The 18,152-nt window shown below is 50.3% G+C and overlaps 1 long non-coding RNA gene across 1 annotated transcript in view; it reads left to right on the top strand.

Annotated features, from left to right (window-relative positions):
• The first annotated feature begins 10,471 nt into the window (after nt 1-10,471).
• LOC141085248 (uncharacterized) overlaps nt 10,472-18,152 on the top strand; it is a 314,427-nt gene continuing 306,746 nt past the window's right edge. Inside the window, exon 1 of the long non-coding RNA XR_012231245.1 lies at nt 10,472-10,920. This is a non-coding gene — a long non-coding RNA (uncharacterized lncRNA). The remainder of the gene's footprint in view (nt 10,921-18,152) is intronic.

The raw sequence follows: 18,152 nt of genomic DNA, 5'->3' as shown, positions 1-18,152 counted from the left end.
TTGGGTGATGTGTCTGATGTGTGCTCTGTTCTTGTGTGATGTGTCTTAATTATGCTCTGGACTTGTGTGATGTGTCTGATGTGTGCTCTGTTCTTGTGTGATGTGTCTGATGAGTGCTCTGCACTTGTGTGATGTGTCTGATGTGTGTTCTGTGCTTGTGTGATGTGTCTGATGTGTGTTCTGTGCTTGTGTGATGTGTCTGATGTGTGCTCTGTCCTTGTGTGATGTGTCTGATGTGTGCTCTGTGCTAGGGTAATGTGTCTGATGTGTGCTAGGTGCTTGTGTGATGTGTCTGATGTGTGCTCTGTGTTTGTGTGATGTGTCTGATGTGTGCTCTGTGCTTGTGTAATGTTTCTGATGTGTGCTTTGTACTTGTGTGATGTGTCTGATGTGTGCTCTATGCTTGTGTGATGTGTCTGATGTGTGCTTTGTGCTTGGTGATGTGTCTGATGTGTGCTCTGTGCTTGTGTGATGTGTCTGATGTGTGCTCTGTTCTTGTGTGATGTGTCTGATGTGTGCTCTGGACTTGTGTGATGTGTCTGATGTGTGTTATGTGCTTGTGTGATGTGTCATATGTGTTCTATTCTTGTGTGATGTGCCTGATGTGTGCTCTGTGCTTGTGTGATGTGTCTGGTGTGTGCTCTGTGCTTGTGTGATGTGTCTGGTGTGTTCTCTGTTCTTGTGTGATGTGTCTGATGTGCGCAATGTGCTTGTGCGATGTGTCTGATGTGCGTTCTGCGCTTGTGTGATGTGTCTTATATGTGGGCTGTGCTTGTGTGATGTGTCTGATGTATGCTCTGTGCTTGTGTGATGTGTCTGATGTGTGTTGTGTGCTTGTTTTATATGTCTCATGTGTTCACTGTGCTTGTGTGATGTGTCTGATGTGTGCTCTGTGCTTGTGTGATGTGTCTTATATGTGGGCTGTGCTTGTGTGATGTGTCTGATGTATGCTCTGTGCTTGTGTGATGTGTCTGATGTGTGCTCTGTGCTTGTGTGATGTGTCTGATGTATATTCTGTGCTTGTGTGATGTGTCTGATGTGTGCTCTGTGCTTGGGTGATATGTCTGATGTGTGTTCTGCGCTTGTGTGATGTGTCTGATGTGTGCTCTATGCTTGTGAGATGTGTCTGATGTGTGTTGTGTGCTTGTGTGATGTGTCTGATGTGTGCACTGTGCTTGTGTGATGTGTCTTACGTGCGCACTGTGCTTGTGTGATATGTCTGATGTGTGTTCTGCGCTTGTGTGATGTGTCTGATGTGTGCTCTATGCTTGTGAGATGTGTCTGATGTGTGTTGTGTGCTTGTGTGATGTGTCTGATGTGTGCACTGTGCTTGTGTGATGTGTCTGATGTGCGTTCTGCGCTTGTGTGATGTGTCTGATGTGTGCTCTGTGCTTGTGAGATGTGTCTGATGTGTGTTCTCTGCTTGTGTGATGCGTCTGATGTGTGTTCTGTGCTTGTGTGATGTGTCTGATGTGTGCACTGTGCTTGTGTGATGTGCCTGATGTGTGCTCTGTGCTTGTGTGATGTGTCTGATGTGTTCACTGTGCTTGTGTGATGTGTCTAATGTGTGCTCTGTGCTTGGTAATGTGTCTGATGTGTACTCTGTCCTTGTGTGATGTGTCTGATGTGTGCTCTGTGCTTGTGTAATGTGTCTGATGTGTGCACTGTGCTTGTGTGATGTGCCTGATGTGTGCTCTCTGCTTGTGTGATGTGTCTGATGTGTGCACTGTGCTTGTGTTATGTGCCTGATGTGTGCTCTGTGCTTGTGTGATGTGTCTGATGTGTGCACTGTGCTTGTGTGATGTGTCTGATGTGTGCTCTGTGCTTGTGTGATGTGTCTGATGTGTGCTCTGTGCTTGTGTGATGTGTCTGATGTGTGCTCTGTGCTTGGGTAATGTGTCTGATGTGTGCACTGTGCTTGTGTGATGTGTCTGATGTGTGCTCTGTGCCTGTGTGATGTGTCTGATGTGTGCTCTGTCCTTGTGTGATGTGTCTCATGTGTGCACTGTGCTTGTGTGATGTGTCTGATGTGTGTTCTGTGCTTGTGTGATATGTCTGATGTGTGCTCTGTGCTTGTGTGATGTGTCTGATGTGTGCTCTCTGCTTGTGTGATGTGTCTGATGTGTGTTCTGTGCTTGTGTGATGTGTCTGATGTATGCTCTGTGCCTGTGTGATGTGTCTGATGTGTGTTCTGCGCTTGTGTGATGTGTCTGATGTGTGCTCTATGCTTGTGTGATGTGTCTGATGTGTGCTCTGTGCTTGTGTGATGTGTCTGATGTGTGGGCTGTGCTCGTATGATGTGTCTGATGTGTGTTCTGTGCTTGTGTGATGTGTCTGATGTGTGCTCTGTCCTTGTGTGATGTGTCTGATGTGTGCTCTGTGCTAGGGTAATGTGTCTGATGTGTGCTAGGTGCTTGGGTGATGTGTCTGATGTGTGCTCTGTTCTTGTGTGATGTGTCTGATGTGTGCTCTGGTCTTGTATGATGTGTCTGATGTGTGCTCTATGCTTGTGTGATGTGTCTGATGTGTGCTTTGTGCTTGGTGATGTGTCTGATGTGTGTTCTGTGCTTGTGTGATGTGTCTGATATGTGTTCTGTGCTTGTGTGATGTGTCTGATGTGTGCTCTATGCTTGTGTGATGTGTCTGATGTGTGCTTTGTGCTTGGTGATGTGTCTGATGTGTGCTCTGTGCTTGTGTGATGTGTCTGATGTGTGCTCTGTTCTTGTGTGATGTGTCTGATGTGTGCTCTGTGCTTGTGTGATGTGTCTGACGTGCGCACTGTGCTTGTGTGATATGTCTGATGTGTGCTCTGTGGTTGTGTGATGTGACTGATATGTGGCTTGTGCTTGTGTGATGTGTCTTATATGTTGGCTGTGCTTGTGTGATGTGTCTGATGTGTGCTCTGTGCTTGTGTGATATGTCTGATGTGTGCTCTGTGCTTGTGTGATATGTCTGATGTGTGCTCTGTGTTTGTGTGATGTGTCTGATGTGTGCTCTGTGCTTGTGTGATGTGTCTGATGTGTGCTCTGTGCCTGTGTGATGTGTCTGATGTGTGTTCTGGGCTTGTGTGATGTGTCTGATGTGTGTTCTGCGCTTGTGTGATGTGTCTGATGTGTGCTTTGTACTTGTGTGATGTGTCTGATGTGTGCCCTATGCTTGTGTGATGTGTCTGATGTTTGCTGTGTACTTGTGTGATGTGTCTGATGTGTGCTCTGTACTTGTGTGATGTGTCGGATGTGTGCTCTGTACTTGTGTGATGTGTCTGATGTGTGTTCTGTGCTTGTATGATGTGTCTGATATGTGCTCTGTGCTTGTGTAATGTGTCTGATGTTTGCTCTGTACTTGTGTGATGTGTGCTCTGTGCTTGTGTGATGTGTCTGATGTGTGCTCTTTGCTTGTTTGATGTGTCTGATGTGTGTTCTGTGCTTGTGTGATGTGTCTGATATGTGCTCTGTGCTTGTGTGATGTGTCTGATGTGTGCTCTGTGCTTGTGTGATGTGTGTTCTGTGCTTGTGTGATGTGTCTGATGTGTGCTCTATGCTTGTGTGATGTGTCTGACGTGCGCTCTATGCTTGTGTGATGTGTCTGATGTGTGCTCTGTGCTTGTGTGATGTGTCTGATGTGCGCTCTGTGCTTGTGTGATGTGTCTGATGTGTGCTCTGTGCTTGTGTGATATGTCTGATGTGTGCTCTGTGTTTGTGTGATGTGTCTGATGTGTGCTCTGTGAATGTGTGATGTGTCTGATGTGTGCTCTGTGCCTGTGTGATGTGTCTGATGTGTGTTCTGGGCTTGTTTGATGTGTCTGATGTGTGCTCTGTGCTTGTGTGATGTGCCTGATGTGCGCTCTGTGCTTGTGTGATGTGTCTGATGTGCGCTCTGTGGTTGTGTGATTTGTGCTCTGTGCTTGTGTGATGTGTCTGATGTGTGCTATGTGCTTGGGTGATGTGTCTGATGTGTGCTCTGTGCTTGTGTGATGTGTCTGATGTGTGCTCTGTGCTTGTGTGATGTGTCTGATGTGTGCACTGTGCTTGTGTAATGTGTATGATGTGTGCTATGTGCTTGTGTGATATGTCTCATGTGTGCACTGTGCTTGTGTAATGTGTATGATGTGTGCTATGTGCTTGTGTGATGTGTCTGATGTGTGCTCTGTGCTTGTGTGATGTGTCTGATGTGTGCTCTGTGCTTGTGTGATGTGTCTGATGTGTGTTCTGTGCTTGTGTGATATGTCTCATGTGTGCTATGTGCTTGTGTGATGTGTCTGATGTGTGCTCTGTGCTTGTGTGATGTGTCTGATGTGTGCTCTGTGCTTGTGTGATGTGTCTGATGTGTGTTCTGTGCTTGTGTGATATGTCTCATGTGTGCTCTGTGCTTGTGTGATGTGTCTGATGTGTTCTCTGTGCTTGGGTAATGTGTCTGATGTGTACTCTGTCCTTGTGTGATGTGTCTGATGTGCGCTGTGCTTGTGTGATGCGTCTGATGTGTGTTCTGTGCTTGTGTGATGTGTCTGATGTGTGCTCTGTGCTTGTGTGATATGTCTCATGTGTGCACTGTGCTTGTGTGATGTGTCTCATGTGTGCTCTGTGCTTGGGTAATGTGTCTGATGTGTACTCTGTCCTTGTGTGATATGTCTCATGTGTGCACTGTGCTTGTGTGATGTGTCTGATGTGTGCTCTGTGCTTGTGTGATGTGTCTGATGTGTGCTATGTGCTTGTGTAATGTGTCTGATGTGCTCTCTTTGCTTGTGTAATGTGTCTGATGTGTGCTCTGTGCTTGTGTGATGTGTCTGATGTGTGCTCTGTGCTTGTGTGATGTGTCTGATGTGTCTTCTGTGCAGTGTGATGTGTCTGATGTGTGCTCTGTGCTTGTGTGATGTGTCTTATATGTGGGCTGTGCTTGTGTGATGTGTCTGATGTGTTCTCTGTGCTTGTGTGATGTGTCTGATGTGTGCTCTGTGCTTCTGTGATATGTCTCATGTGTGCACTGTGCTTTTGTGATGTGTCTGATGTGTGCTCTGTGCTTGGATAATGTGTCTGATGTGTACTCTGTCCTTGTGTGATGTGTCTGATATGTTCTATGTGCTTGTGTGATGTGTCTGAAGTGTGCTCTGTGCTTGTGTAATGTGTCTGATGTGTGCTTTTTACTTGTGTGATGTGTCTGATGTGTGCTCTATGCTTGTGTGATGTGTTCTATGTGCTTGTGTGATGTGTCTGATTTGTGCTCTGTGCTTGTGTGATGTGTCTTATATGTGGGCTGTGCTTGTGTGATGTGTCTGATGTGTTCTCTGTGCTTGTGTGATGTGTCTGATGTGTGTTCTGTGCTTGTGTGATGTGTTCTATGTGCTTGTGTGATGTGTCTGATGTGTTCTCTGTGCTTGTGTGATGTGTCTGATTTGTGCTCTGTGCTTGTGTGATGTGTCTTATATGTGGGCTGTGCTTGTGTGATGTGTCTGATGTGTTCTCTGTGCTTGTGTGATGTGTCTGATGTGTGTTCTGTGCTTGTGTGATGTGTCTGATGTGTGCTCTGTGCTTGTGTGATGTGTCTGATGTGTGCTCTGTGCTTGTGTGATGTGTCTGATGTGTGCTCTGTGCTTGTGTGATGTGTCTGATGTGTCTTCTGTGCAGTGTGATGTGTCTGATGTGTTCTCTGTGCTTGTGTGATGTGTCTGATGTGTGTTCTGTGCTTGTGTGATGTGTCTGATGTGTGCTCTGTGCTTGTGTGATGTGTCTGATGTGTCTTCTGTGCAGTGTGATGTGTCTGATGTGTGCGCTGTGCTTGTGTGATGTGTCTGATGTGTCTTCTGTGCAGTGTGATGTGTCTGATGTGTTCTCTGTGCTTGTGTGATGTGTCTGATGTGTGCTCTGTGCTTGTGTGATGTGTCTGATATGTGCTCTGTGCTTGTGTGATGTGTCTGATGTGTGCTCTGTGCTTGGGTGATGTGTCTGATGTGTGCTCTGTACTTGTGTGATGTGTCTGATGTGTGTTCTGTGCTTGTGTGATGTGTCTGATGTGTCTGATGTGTGTTCTGTGCTTGTGTGATGTGTCTGATGTGTGTTCTGTGCTTGTGTGATGTGTCTGATGTGTGCTCTGTGTTTGTGTGATGTGTCTGATGTGTGCTCTGTACTTGTGTGATGTGTCTGATGTGTGCTCTGTGCTTGTGTGATGTGTCTGATGTGTGCTCTGTGCTTGTGTGATGTGTCTGATGTGTGCTTTGTTCTTGTGTGATGTGTGCTCTGTGCTTGTGTGATGTGTCTGATGTGTGCTCTGTGCTTGTGTGATGTGTCTGATGCAGGCTCGGACTGGCCCACAAAGGTACCGTTGGATCCCTCCGTGGGCCCCGTCCCCGAATGTCACTGTCACTCACTGGTCGCTGGTACCCAGGGGCAGGGCCGGCGTCAGCACCCGGGCAAGTGCTGGGGCCCTGGAGAGATGGGAGGGCCCACTCACGCTGTCTGGGATACCCGCCGGCCGCCGCCACGCCCCCCATGTACTGACCCCATCCTGCGCCCTCCGCGAGGGACCCACGCAGTGACGCAGCCCCTTACAGCCAGCAATGATCATCGCTGCCTTCCACTGTAATCTTGTGTGCGGTGCCAGCACAGGACCTGTGATGAGGTCACAGGAGGGGAGGAGTCGGGTCACATGACCAGGGTGGCTGCAGGACTCTGCTCTGCTGGCCGCTTTTCATTATGGTGCTGGTCTGGATGGATGAGGTAACATTTATGTGTGGGACAGTGGGGTCAGGGAGGGGTTTAACAAGGTGGATGTAGCAGAGCCGTGTGTGTACTTGTGTGGGGTCAGGGAGGGGTTTACAAGGTGGATGTAGCAGAGCCGTGTGTGTACTTGTGTGGGGTCAGGAGGGGTTTACAAGGTGGATGTAGCAGAGCCGTGTGTGTACTTGTGTGGGGTCAGGAGGGGTTTACAAGGTGGATGTAGCAGAGCCGTGTGTGTACTTGTGTGGGGTCAGGGAGGGGTTTAACAAGGTGGATGTAGCAGAGCCGTGTGTGTACTTGTGTGGGGTCAGGAGGGGTTTACAAGGTGGATGTAGCAGAGCCATGTGTGTACTTGTGTGGGGTCAGGGAGGGGTTTAACAAGGTGGATGTAGCAGAGCCGTGTGTGTACTTGTGTGGGGTCAGGAGGGGTTTACAAGGTGGATGTAGCAGAGCCGTGTGTGTACTTGTGTGGGGTCAGGGAGGGGTTTTACAAGGTGGATGTGGCAGAGCCGTGTGTGTACTTGTGTGGGGTCAGGGAGGGGTTTTACAAGGTAGATGTAGCAGAGCCGTGTGTGTACTTGTGTGAGGTCAGGGAGGGGTTTTACAAGGTGGATGTAGCAGAGCCGTGTGTGTACTTGTGTGGGGTCAGGGAGGGGTTTTACAAGGTAGATGTAGCAGAGCCGTGTGTGTAATTGTATGAGGTCAGGGAGGGGTTTTACAAGGTGGATGTAGCAGAGCCGTGTGTGTACTTGTGTGGGGTCAGGGAGGGGTTTTACAAGGTGGATGTTGCAGAGCCGTGTGTGTACTTGTGTGGGGTCAGGAGGAGTTTACAAGGTGGATGTAGCAGAGCCGTGTGTGTACTTGTGTGGGGTCAGGGAGGGGTTTTACAAGGTGGATGTTGCAGAGCCGTGTGTGTACTTGTATGGGGTCAGGAGGGGTTTACAAGGTGGATATAGCAGAGCCGTGTGTGTACTTGTGTGGGGTCAGGGAGGGGTTTTACAAGGTGGATGTTGCAGAGCCGTGTGTGTACTTGTATGGGGTCAGGAGGGGTTTACAAGGTGGATGTAGCAGAGCCGTGTGTGTACTTGTGTGGGGTCAGGGAGGGGTTTAACAAGGTGGATGTAGCAGAACCGTGTGTGTACTTGTGTGGGGTCAGGAGGAGTTTACAAGGTGGATGTAGCAGAGCCGTGTGTGTACTTGTGTGGTGTCAGGGAGGGGTTTTACAAGGTGGATGTAGCAGAGCCGTGTGTGTACTTGTGTGAGGTCAGGGAGGGGTTTAACAAGGTGGATGTAGCAGAGCCGTGTGTGTACTTGTGTGGAGTCAGGGAGGGGTTTAACAAGGTGGATGTAGCAGAGCCGTGTGTGTACTTGTGTGGGGTCAGGGAGGGGTTTAACAAGGTGGATGTAGCAGAGCCGTGTGTGTACTTGTGTGGGGTCAGGGAGGGGTTTTACAAGGTGGATGTAGCAGAGCCGTGTGTGTACTTGTGTGTGGTCAGGGAGGGGTTTTACAAGGTGGATGTAGCAGAGCCGTGTGTGTACTTGTGTGGGGTCAGGAGGGGTTTACAAGGTGGATGTAGCAGAGCTGTGTGTGTACTTGTGTGGGGTCAGGAGGGGTTTACAAGGTGGATGTAGCAGAGCCGTGTGTGTACTTGTGTGGGGTCAGGAGGGGTTTACAAGGTGGATGTAGCAGAGCCGTGTGTGTACTTGTGTGGGATCAGGGAGGGGTTTAACAAGGTGGATGTAGCAGAGCCGTGCGTGTACTTGTGTGGGGTCAGGAGGGTTTTACAAAGTGGATGTAGCAGAGCCGTGTGTGTACCTGTGTGGGGTCAGGAGGGGTTTACAAGGTGGATGTAGCAGAGCCGTGTGTGTACTTGTGTGGGGTCAGGGAGGGGTTTAACAATGTGGATGTAGCAGAGCCGTGTGTGTACTTGTGTGGGGTCAGGGAGGGGTTTAACAAGGTGGATGTAGCAGAGCCGTGTGTGTACTTGTGTGGGGTCAGGAGGGGTTGTACAAGGTAGATGTAGCAGAGCCGTGTGTGTACTTGTGTGGGGTCAGGGAGAGGTTTAACAAGGTGGATGTAGCAGAGCCGTGTTTGTACTTATGTGGGGTCAGGGAGGGGTTTAACAAGGTGGATGTAGCAGAGCCGTGTGTGTACTTGTGTGGGGTCAGGAGGGGTTTAACAAGGTGGATGTAGCAGAGCCGTGTGTGTACTTGTGTGAGGTCAGGGAGGGGTTTTACAAGGTGGATGTAGTAGAGCCATGTGTGTACTTGTGTGGGGTCAGGGAGGGGTTTAACAAGGTGGATGTAGTAGAGCCGTGTGTGTTCTTGGGTGGGGTCACGAGGGGTTTACAAGTTGTACGGAGCAGAGCCGTGTGTGTACGAGTTGTACGGAGCAGAGCCGTGTGTGTACGAGGTGTACGGAGCGAAGCCGTGTGTGTACGAGGTGGATGTAGCAGAGCCGTGTGTGTACTTGTGTGTGGTCAGGGAGGGGTTTTACAAGGTGGATGTAGCAGAGCCGTGTGTGTACTTGTGTGAGGTCAGGAGGGGTTTACAAGGTGGATGTAGCAGAGCTGTGTGTGTACTTGTGTGGGGTCAGGAGGGGTTTACAAGGTGGATGTAGCAGAGCCGTGTGTGTACCTGTGTGGGGTCAGGAGGGGTTTACAAGGTGGATGTAGCAGAGCCGTGTGTGTACTTGTGTGGGGTCAGGGAGGGGTTTAACAATGTGGATGTAGCAGAGCCGTGTGTGTACTTGTGTGGGGTCAGGGAGGGGTTTAACAAGGTGGATGTAGCAGAGCCGTGTGTGTACTTGTGTGGGGTCAGGAGGGGTTGTACAAGGTAGATGTAGCAGAGCCGTGTGTGTACTTGTGTGGGGTCAGGGAGGGGTTTAACAAGGTGGATGTAGCAGAGCCGTGCGTGTACTTGTGTGGGGTCAGGAGGGTTTTACAAAGTGGATGTAGCAGAGCCGTGTGTGTACCTGTGTGGGGTCAGGAGGGGTTTACAAGGTGGATGTAGCAGAGCCATGTGTGTACTTGTGTGGGGTCAGGGAGGGGTTTAACAATGTGGATGTAGCAGAGCCGTGTGTGTACTTGTGTGGGGTCAGGGAGGGGTTTAACAAGGTGGATGTAGCAGAGCCGTGTGTGTACTTGTGTGGGGTCAGGAGGGGTTGTACAAGGTAGATGTAGCAGAGCCGTGTGTGTACTTGTGTGGGGTCAGGGAGAGGTTTAACAAGGTGGATGTAGCAGAGCCGTGTTTGTACTTATGTGGGGTCAGGGAGGGGTTTAACAAGGTGGATGTAGCAGAGCCGTGTGTGTACTTGTGTGGGGTCAGGAGGGGTTTAACAAGGTGGATGTAGCAGAGCCGTGTGTGTACTTGTGTGAGGTCAGGGAGGGGTTTTACAAGGTGGATGTAGTAGAGCCATGTGTGTACTTGTGTGGGGTCAGGGAGGGGTTTAACAAGGTGGATGTAGTAGAGCCGTGTGTGTTCTTGGGTGGGGTCACGAGGGGTTTACAAGTTGTACGGAGCAGAGCCGTGTGTGTACGAGTTGTACGGAGCAGAGCCGTGTGTGTACGAGGTGTACGGAGCGAAGCCGTGTGTGTACGAGGTGTATGGAGCAGAGCCGTGTGTGTACGAGGTGTACGGAGCGAAGCCGTGTGTACGAGGTTTATGGAGCAGAGCCGTGTGTGTACGAGATGTACGGAACGGAGCCGTGTGTGTACAGAGCTGAGCCGTGTGTTTATGGAGCGGAGCAGAGCCGGGGGTGTACGGAGTGAAGCCGTGTGTGTACAAGGTGTACGGAGCGGAGCCGTGTGTGTACGAGGCATACAAAGTGGAGCCGTGCGTGTATGGTGGGGAGCATTTATACCTCTCGAGTCCCAACTGTCCCGGATCCAGCGAGACAGTCCCGATTTTGAGAGAGAGACTGCCCCAGCCGGGAGCATACTTTCCCCGCGGGACACAGGAGTACACAGCGGACCCCCAAGGAGCAATTTAAAACTTGCACGTAACGTTCTGCCGGAAGTGACGTGCTGGAAGCTTATCAGAAATTAGGTCATTTCAGTAGGAGATTGTGACGGAACCATGGAGGCACTTCAGGGAATGCTTCAGATCCATCACCGTGTCCTCCTCTGACAGCGGACAGCGAGATTGCCTTGGAATCGGGGATGTCGGCCATGTGAGCGGATCATGATCTGTCCTGCACCAGGAGGCTCAGGTAGGCACTACAATGGGAGCTGGGCTGCTATAGTATCTTTATAGAATTTTTCTTTCTCTGTTTCTTTCTCTCTCTGTTCTTTCTCTCTAATCTTTTTTTTCTCTCTCTCTGTTCTTTCGCTCTCTGTTCTCTTTCTTTCTTTCTGTCTCTGTTCTTTCTCTCTGTCTGTTCTCTCTTTCCTCTTTCTTTCTCTGTTCTTTCTTTCCCCTCTTCCTCTCTGTTCTTTCCCCTCTTTCTTTTTCTCTCTACCTCTCTGTTCTTTCTTTCCCCTCCTTCTTTTTCTCTCTCTCTGTTCTTTTTTTCTGTCAACTTTTTCTCTCTCCGTTCGTTCTTTCTTTCTTTCTTTCTTTCTTTCTTTCTTTCTTTCTTTCTTTCTCTCTTTGTTCTTTTTTTCTGTCCACTCTTTCTTTCTCTTTGTTCTTTTTCTTTCTTTCTTCTTTCTCTCTGTTCTTTCTTTCCCCTCTTTCTTTCTCTATCTGTTCTTTCTTTCTTTACCCCCCTTCTTTCTCTTTCTCTCTGTTCTTTTCTTTCTCTGTGTTCTTCCTTTCTTTTTCTCTGCTCCTTTCTTTCTTTCTTTCTTTCTTTCTTTCTTTCTCTGTTCGTTCTTTCTATGTTCTTTCTTTCTCTCTCTGTATCTTTCTCTGTTCTTCCTTCCATTCTTTCTCTTTCTTTCCCTGTTCTTTATTTCCCATCTCTTCTTTCTTTCATGCATACACTACTAATCAGTAGCCTCCATCACATGAACGTGTTTTGCCACAGAGCGAGTGTCCGTGTGAATCACATGCGTGTCCGTGTGATCCACATGGAGACAAGTCCGTTTTTGGCCGTCACCACGCATGTCACATGGCATGAGTCGTGGTATGTGTTAAGGGGGGGCCAACTGAGACTTTTTCGCCCGGGGCCCTCAAAAACCTGGAGCCGGCCCTGCCCAGGGGTGGGATTCAGCGGGTTCTCCCTGGTATCTGGTACACAGGCCAACGCCGGGTCAGTGAGTTACTGTCTGTATGTGCTGCGTATTGGGGACCTGTGCTGCCTACTAGGGACCTGTGCCTGCCTTTTGGGGACCTGTGCTGCCTACTAGGGACCTGTGCTGCCTACTAGGGACCTGTGCCTGCCTATTGGGGACCTGTGCTGCCTACTAGGGACCTGTGCTGTCTATTGGGGACCTGTGCTGCCTATTGGGGACCAATGCTGCCTATAGGGAACAATGCTGCCTATTGGGGACCTGTGCTGCCTATTGGGGACCAATGCTGCCTATAGGGAACAATGCTGCCTATTGGGGACCTGTGCTGCCTATTAGGACCTGTGCTGCCTATTGGGGACCTGTGCTGCCTATTGGGTACAATGCTACCTATTGGGGACCTGTGCTGCCTATTGGGACCTGTGCTGCCTATTGGGGACCTGTGCTCCCTATTTGGGACCAATGCTGCCTATTGGGCAACAATGCTGCCTATTGGGGACCTGTGCTGCCTATTGGGGACCTTTGCTCCCTATTTGGGACCAATGCTGCCTATTGGGGACCTGTGCTGCCTATTGGGGACCTGTGCTGCCTATTGGGGACGTGTGCTACCTATTGGGGACCTGTGCTGCCTATTGGGGACCTGTGCTACCTATTGGGGACCTGTGCTGCCTTTTGGGGACCTGTGCTGCCTATTGGGGAGTTGTGCTGCCTATTGGGAACCTGTGCTGCCTATAGGGACCAATGCTGCCTATTGGGGACCTGTGCTGCCTATTGGGGCAGCTAATCGCACGGGTACCAGGAGGCTTTCGCCGCTAAGACCGGCAGGCAGCAACACTGCCTGGCTGCTCCGGGGGAATTTTAGCCCCCCCTGCAGATACGAACGCTTCGATTGGCTGGGCTGTGTAGCATCTACCATGGAACTCTTGTTGGGACAAAAGTGATCACTATACCCCCTACGTTAATCCTTTGGGGTGTAGATTCCAAAATGGGGTCACTTTTTAACTTCAAAGTAACACAGGTCAGATTTGCAAAAAATGGCCTGGGCATTAAGGTGAAAACAGGCCTGCGGCCCTAAAGGATTAAATGAATCGTAGTGCGGAAAGATCTGCAGCATATGAACAACGGTGCAGCTTTTAGTAGAATTAGGATGCTGAAATGATGCAGATTTGGCGTGGGATATACGGCAAAAGAACCCATTGTGTAATTCTGCGGTCTCAAAGCCTAAATGTTGAGTTGTACATTACTGTAGGCGGGCCCCTAAAGTTAATTCCCTTAGTGGGCCCTAGACACCCCAGTCCGACCCTGGTGCTATCGGAAAGAGTCTTCAGTGCTGCTGGATCAATCCTGACAGAAAAAAGGACCCGTCTGTCGATCCAAAATGTGGATGATCTAACCTTCATTAAAATGAACCACGCATGGGTTTCCAAGGATTCTGTCCCACCGTCCTCTGATGACACATAGGTTGACAGAAAAATGGCTTGCTTTGGTCCTCCTCTTCCTGGGACTTGAACAATTTCTCATTTTGCATCAGCTGAATGTTCAACATCAACATATGCCGCTTTCTAAAACTCCCTAACTGTGCTGCCCCCCCCCCCCCATGGCCGGGGTTACCACCTAGCGCACAAAACCGTGCGAGTGCCGTTGCCCTGGACAGGTGGGTAGGCCGACTCTTGGGCGCGGGCACTGGCACAGGGTCCCTCATAGTGCAATCAGGTGTCTCTGACGGTGGTGGTGCACACCCGCCGTCAGACACACCGCCGTACTATGAGGGGCCCAGTGCCAGTACCGATGCCCACCAGTGGGCCCCCCTTGCTTGAGCAGAGCCCCAGCATTTGCAATGTTTACCTCTCCCTGCTCCTCCGCTGTGTAATCTGGGCCGTCAAATCCATACTGGGCCTGACACCGTCTGAGCCTGCCTCCTGATCTATAGACATATATTTTGAATGTGTACACTATGCTATCCATACATGTTATCCGGTGATACGGTACCCTTTCTCACCTTTGTGCAATCACGTGTAATCCATACTGGGCCTGACACCGTCTGAGCCTGCCTCCTGATCTATAGACATATATTTTGAATGTGTACACTATGCTATCCATACATGTTATCCGGTGATACGGTACCCTTTCTCACCTTTGTGCAATCACGTGTAATCCATACTGGGCCTGACACCGTCTGAGCCTGCCTCCTGATCTATAGACATATATTTTGAATGTGTACACTATGCTATCCATACATGTTATCCGGTGATACGGTACCCTTTCTCACCTTTGTGCAATCACGTGTAATCCATACTGGGCCTGACACCGTCTGAGCCTGCCTCCTGATCTATAGACATATATTTTGAATGTGTACACTATGCTATCCATACATGTTATCCGGGGATACGGTACCCTTTCTCACCTTTGTGCAATCACGTGTAATCCATACTGGGCCTGAGAACGGTTGGCGAGCTGTTAAGCAAGCTACAGCACCTGTGGTTTGCACACGTAAGTTTTTCATTTTTTCAGGAATGACGGTTAGGCCTAATTCCGGAACTGCGGTTGACCTGCACTTACTGGGAAATCATAGTTCGCGGGTAATAATTGTAATCCCAGATCCCCATCACTAACGGTGTTCAGCGGGTTATCTGCACCTGTAAGGCTAGTTTCATATTAGCGCTTTTGAGTGCAGCACCGGCCTGCGCACGGCCGCCTCTAAGCCCCGCCCCTGCCGCGCCTCCGCCGGTAGCTCCGCCTACCGGCGCATGACGCTGCATGTGTCCTGCGTCCCCTATCTTTATCACTGGGGGCGCAGGCCGTGCGCGGTATGCGTTTGGCGGCGCATGCGCCTTTTTGACGGTGCGCCAACCTGCGCCAAACGCAACCTGCTGCAGTTTGGTTGCGCTCGGCGCACGGTCAAAAAGGCGCATGCGCCGCCAAACGCATACTGCGCACGGCCTGCGCCCCCAGTGATAAAGATAGGGGACGCATGCAGCGTCATGCACCGGTAGGCGGAGCTACCGGCGGAGGCGCGGCAGGGGGTGGGGCTTAGCGGCGGCCGTGCGCAGGCCGTCGCTGCGCTCAAAAGCGCTAATGTGAAACTAGCCTAAGCGACAAACGCTGGCCCTTTCAGTGTAGCGCACATGCAGCCACGGACATGTAAGGGCATGACACACCAGTTATTGGCCAATCTCACGTGCCAGAGCCTCGCGTGTCCCTCTAGTAAGCCGGACTTGGACCGCGGGGTATGACGGAGTCTCATTCGTTAACGGAATTAAGCTTGCAATGTGTGCATCTGTTCTGTAGCTGGCATGGTTGAGGTTGCCCGTGTTGAGTCAAATTACGCTGCAGGCTCCACTCCTGGTGGTGCCCTTCTGGACATTCCTTTAAGGTTCAGCTTTGCAACCATACTGCCCACGTAAAACAAACACTTTGCCTTCATGAACGCTGTTTGGAGGGTCGTGACTCGTGGGAATAACGCCGCCCAATCAGTTAACCTGCTAGAGAGATCCTTCGTTGCTCCCAAGTATGACATCACACTCCCTAGGAGGAAGGTAATGCCACTGTGGCGACCGTACTCCTGGGGGGCGACACAAGTGCACTGATGCCCAGCCACTGCTCGATGAATCTGCTGGTACATTGACCCAGACCACTACATTCCCCTCGCACGCTACACGGCCTGAATCTGACCCTGATGAAACTCAGGTTACCCTTCCCATATACTGTTCCATCTTACACGGTGACAAAGAGGTAGCTGCAGATGAAAGTGCAGGTTCGGCCCACCCGCCATCAGACACACCACCGTACTATCAGGGGCCCAGTGCCAGTGCCGTCGCCAACGAGTGGGCCCCCCCTGCTTGCTCAGGATCACAGCACTTGCAAGGTTGAAATACTGTGCAGTGAGATGGAAGATGGGGACGACGAGGAGTCCAGACTAGTACAGGGATTCCCTAGCGAGGAGACTTATTTCATTGTTTTCAATGTTGGGACAGCAATTTTTGGGGAGCACTATACTCTGGAGAATGATAGATGGGGCCCACCATACACTGGAACATTCCAAAGGTGGACATCAGACACTGGAGCAGCATTTACAGGGCCCATTATACACTAGAGCATTAGAAATGGGGCCCATTATGTATGGAGCATTATTTGGGCCCATAAGACAGTGGAGCTTCATCCATGGGGACCAACATATACTGTAGCATTATGTGGAGCTCATCATATACTGTTTCAAACATTATATGGGACCAATAATTCTGTATGGAGAAATAGATGGGCCTCGTCATGAGATATAAAAAGTGAAGTATTTTTCTTTGTAGTATACCACTATTTCTCTGCCGTATCGGAGCAGCATGAGTTGTGGTATTATGTGTTAAAGGGGCGCTTTTTCGCCCAGGGCACATGAAAACCTGGAGCCAGCCCTACCCCCCCACAACTTTAGCCAAATAACCCCCATTTTTCAGTGCGTAACTTGTATTATGAAGTAAATAAAGGGTGACAAGCTTCAGTAATAAGAATTTATGCTTTTGGCATTCAAATGGGCACTGTAGGTGTGTTTCCTGTCCTCCTCTCACTGCCGACTTTTCTTCCCCATTGACTTACATTGGGTTTTCGTGTTTCAGTCGGACCCCCGACTTTTCCCTATAGTCGGCCGATTTCGTTCGACCCGACTTTTGCGAAAGTCGGGTTTCGCGAAACCCAACTCGACCCGAAAAAAGGCAAAGTCGCTCATCTCTAATGAACAACTATCATACCTTGAGATTTTAGCTCTACCCAACCCCCTTTAACAGTAATCTCTTTACATCCAAAAAGGCAAAGACTGACCATTACTGGCAACTACTGTCAGTTCATCAGTTGGGCCACGGGTAAGTTCAGAATCAGCTCAATACCTCTTGTAAAGAATGTACGACGTAGTGGTCACCTGAGAGCCAGTGTCCAGCAAAGCGTTCATGGGGATACCGTCAATCACCACCGGAAGGATTGGTCTCCCTCCAACATACTTAGCTCTCCAGTTCTTTGGGCCTGGGGATCCTATTCCTGGGGGTTGGGCCTCTAACCCCTGGGATTGCTCGTTTAAAGGACAGAATCTTGCAAGATGACCTGCCTTATATCAGCGACAACAGATGCGACGTCCGTCATGGTCATAGCGATTGTTGTTCCTTCCTCGAAGTGGCGGGGTTCTCCTCCTCCAGAGCCATGGGACATCCTCTTGACTGGAAGCAAGCTGGATCTTTTCTTTAGAGGACACTTGCAGAGACTGCACATTTTTAGTAAGCGCAGCCATTCCTTTGGTCAACTCCTGGACCTGAAGACGCAGCTCTTCAGTTGGATCTTTATCCAGAGTCTGTGCATCAGCCTCCACAGGGATGGAAGGGAAAGACGTTGCTTCCTGGTGGTAGGTGATCGCTGGGCGCCTCAGGGGCGCTGGACAGCTGTCAGTGGGTTCCTGCAGAACCCGTATAACCCTGTCCTTAAAATCAGCAAAGTCCAGATCAGGGTCTTGCAGGGTTATGATGCTCAATTGTCCTCTGTGTGTACTGGATAGAAGTCCTTCAATGAACTGCTCCTTTAACAGTTTATCTTCCTCCTTTACACTGTCAGGATGAACTTGCTTAACTGCTCGCAGCGCCTCCTGCAGGTTGAGAGCATAGTCCCTTATACTGTCCTGTGCCTTCTGTTTACAGCCAAAGAACCTCATCTTGATTTCAGCTGCAGTGCCGGTGTCAAAGGTGCTTCTCAGCTTGGCCAGGATCTTTGCAACAGTCTCTTTATCAGTGTCCTGCCTGGCTTTCACCTCTCTCTGTGCTGCACCCGTTAGCTGTCCATTCAGGATATTCACTTTCTCGCTTTCAGACAGAGGGTATACTTTAAACAAACTGCACAGTCTCTCTTTAAATTCACTCAGGGTGTGTGACTCACCCGAGTACTGCGTTTGCCAGGCCGCTCCCGGTATGTAGGGCATAGACAGCGGCATGATGGGGACCACCGCAGCAGGCGCTCCTCCTTGCGGTGCTGCGGGGTTGGCGGCGGCGTCCGCCTCTGCATCACCTTGTCTCTCTTTAAATTCACTCAGGGTGTGTGACTCATCCGAGTACTGAGGTAGCCAGGCCGCTCCCAGTATGTAGGGCATGGACAGCGGCATTATGGGGACCGCTGTGGCGGGCGCTCCTCCTTGCGGTGCTGCGGGATTGGCAACCGCGTCCGCTGCTGCACTGCTGTGTGGCGCGGACATTCTCTTCCCCCCTAGTTAACGTTAGCCAGGGCCGGGGGTTGTATGAGCTCGCCGGCG

The sequence above is a fragment of the Dendrobates tinctorius genome, unplaced genomic scaffold (assembly GCF_039654945.1).
Source record: "Dendrobates tinctorius isolate UK_male_01 unplaced genomic scaffold, ASM3965494v1 ptg000028l, whole genome shotgun sequence".
In the NCBI taxonomy this organism is placed as follows: Eukaryota; Metazoa; Chordata; class Amphibia; order Anura; family Dendrobatidae; genus Dendrobates; species Dendrobates tinctorius.
The sequence above is the reverse complement of the archived record's forward strand: the minus strand, read 5'-3'. Positions and strand labels throughout refer to the sequence as shown.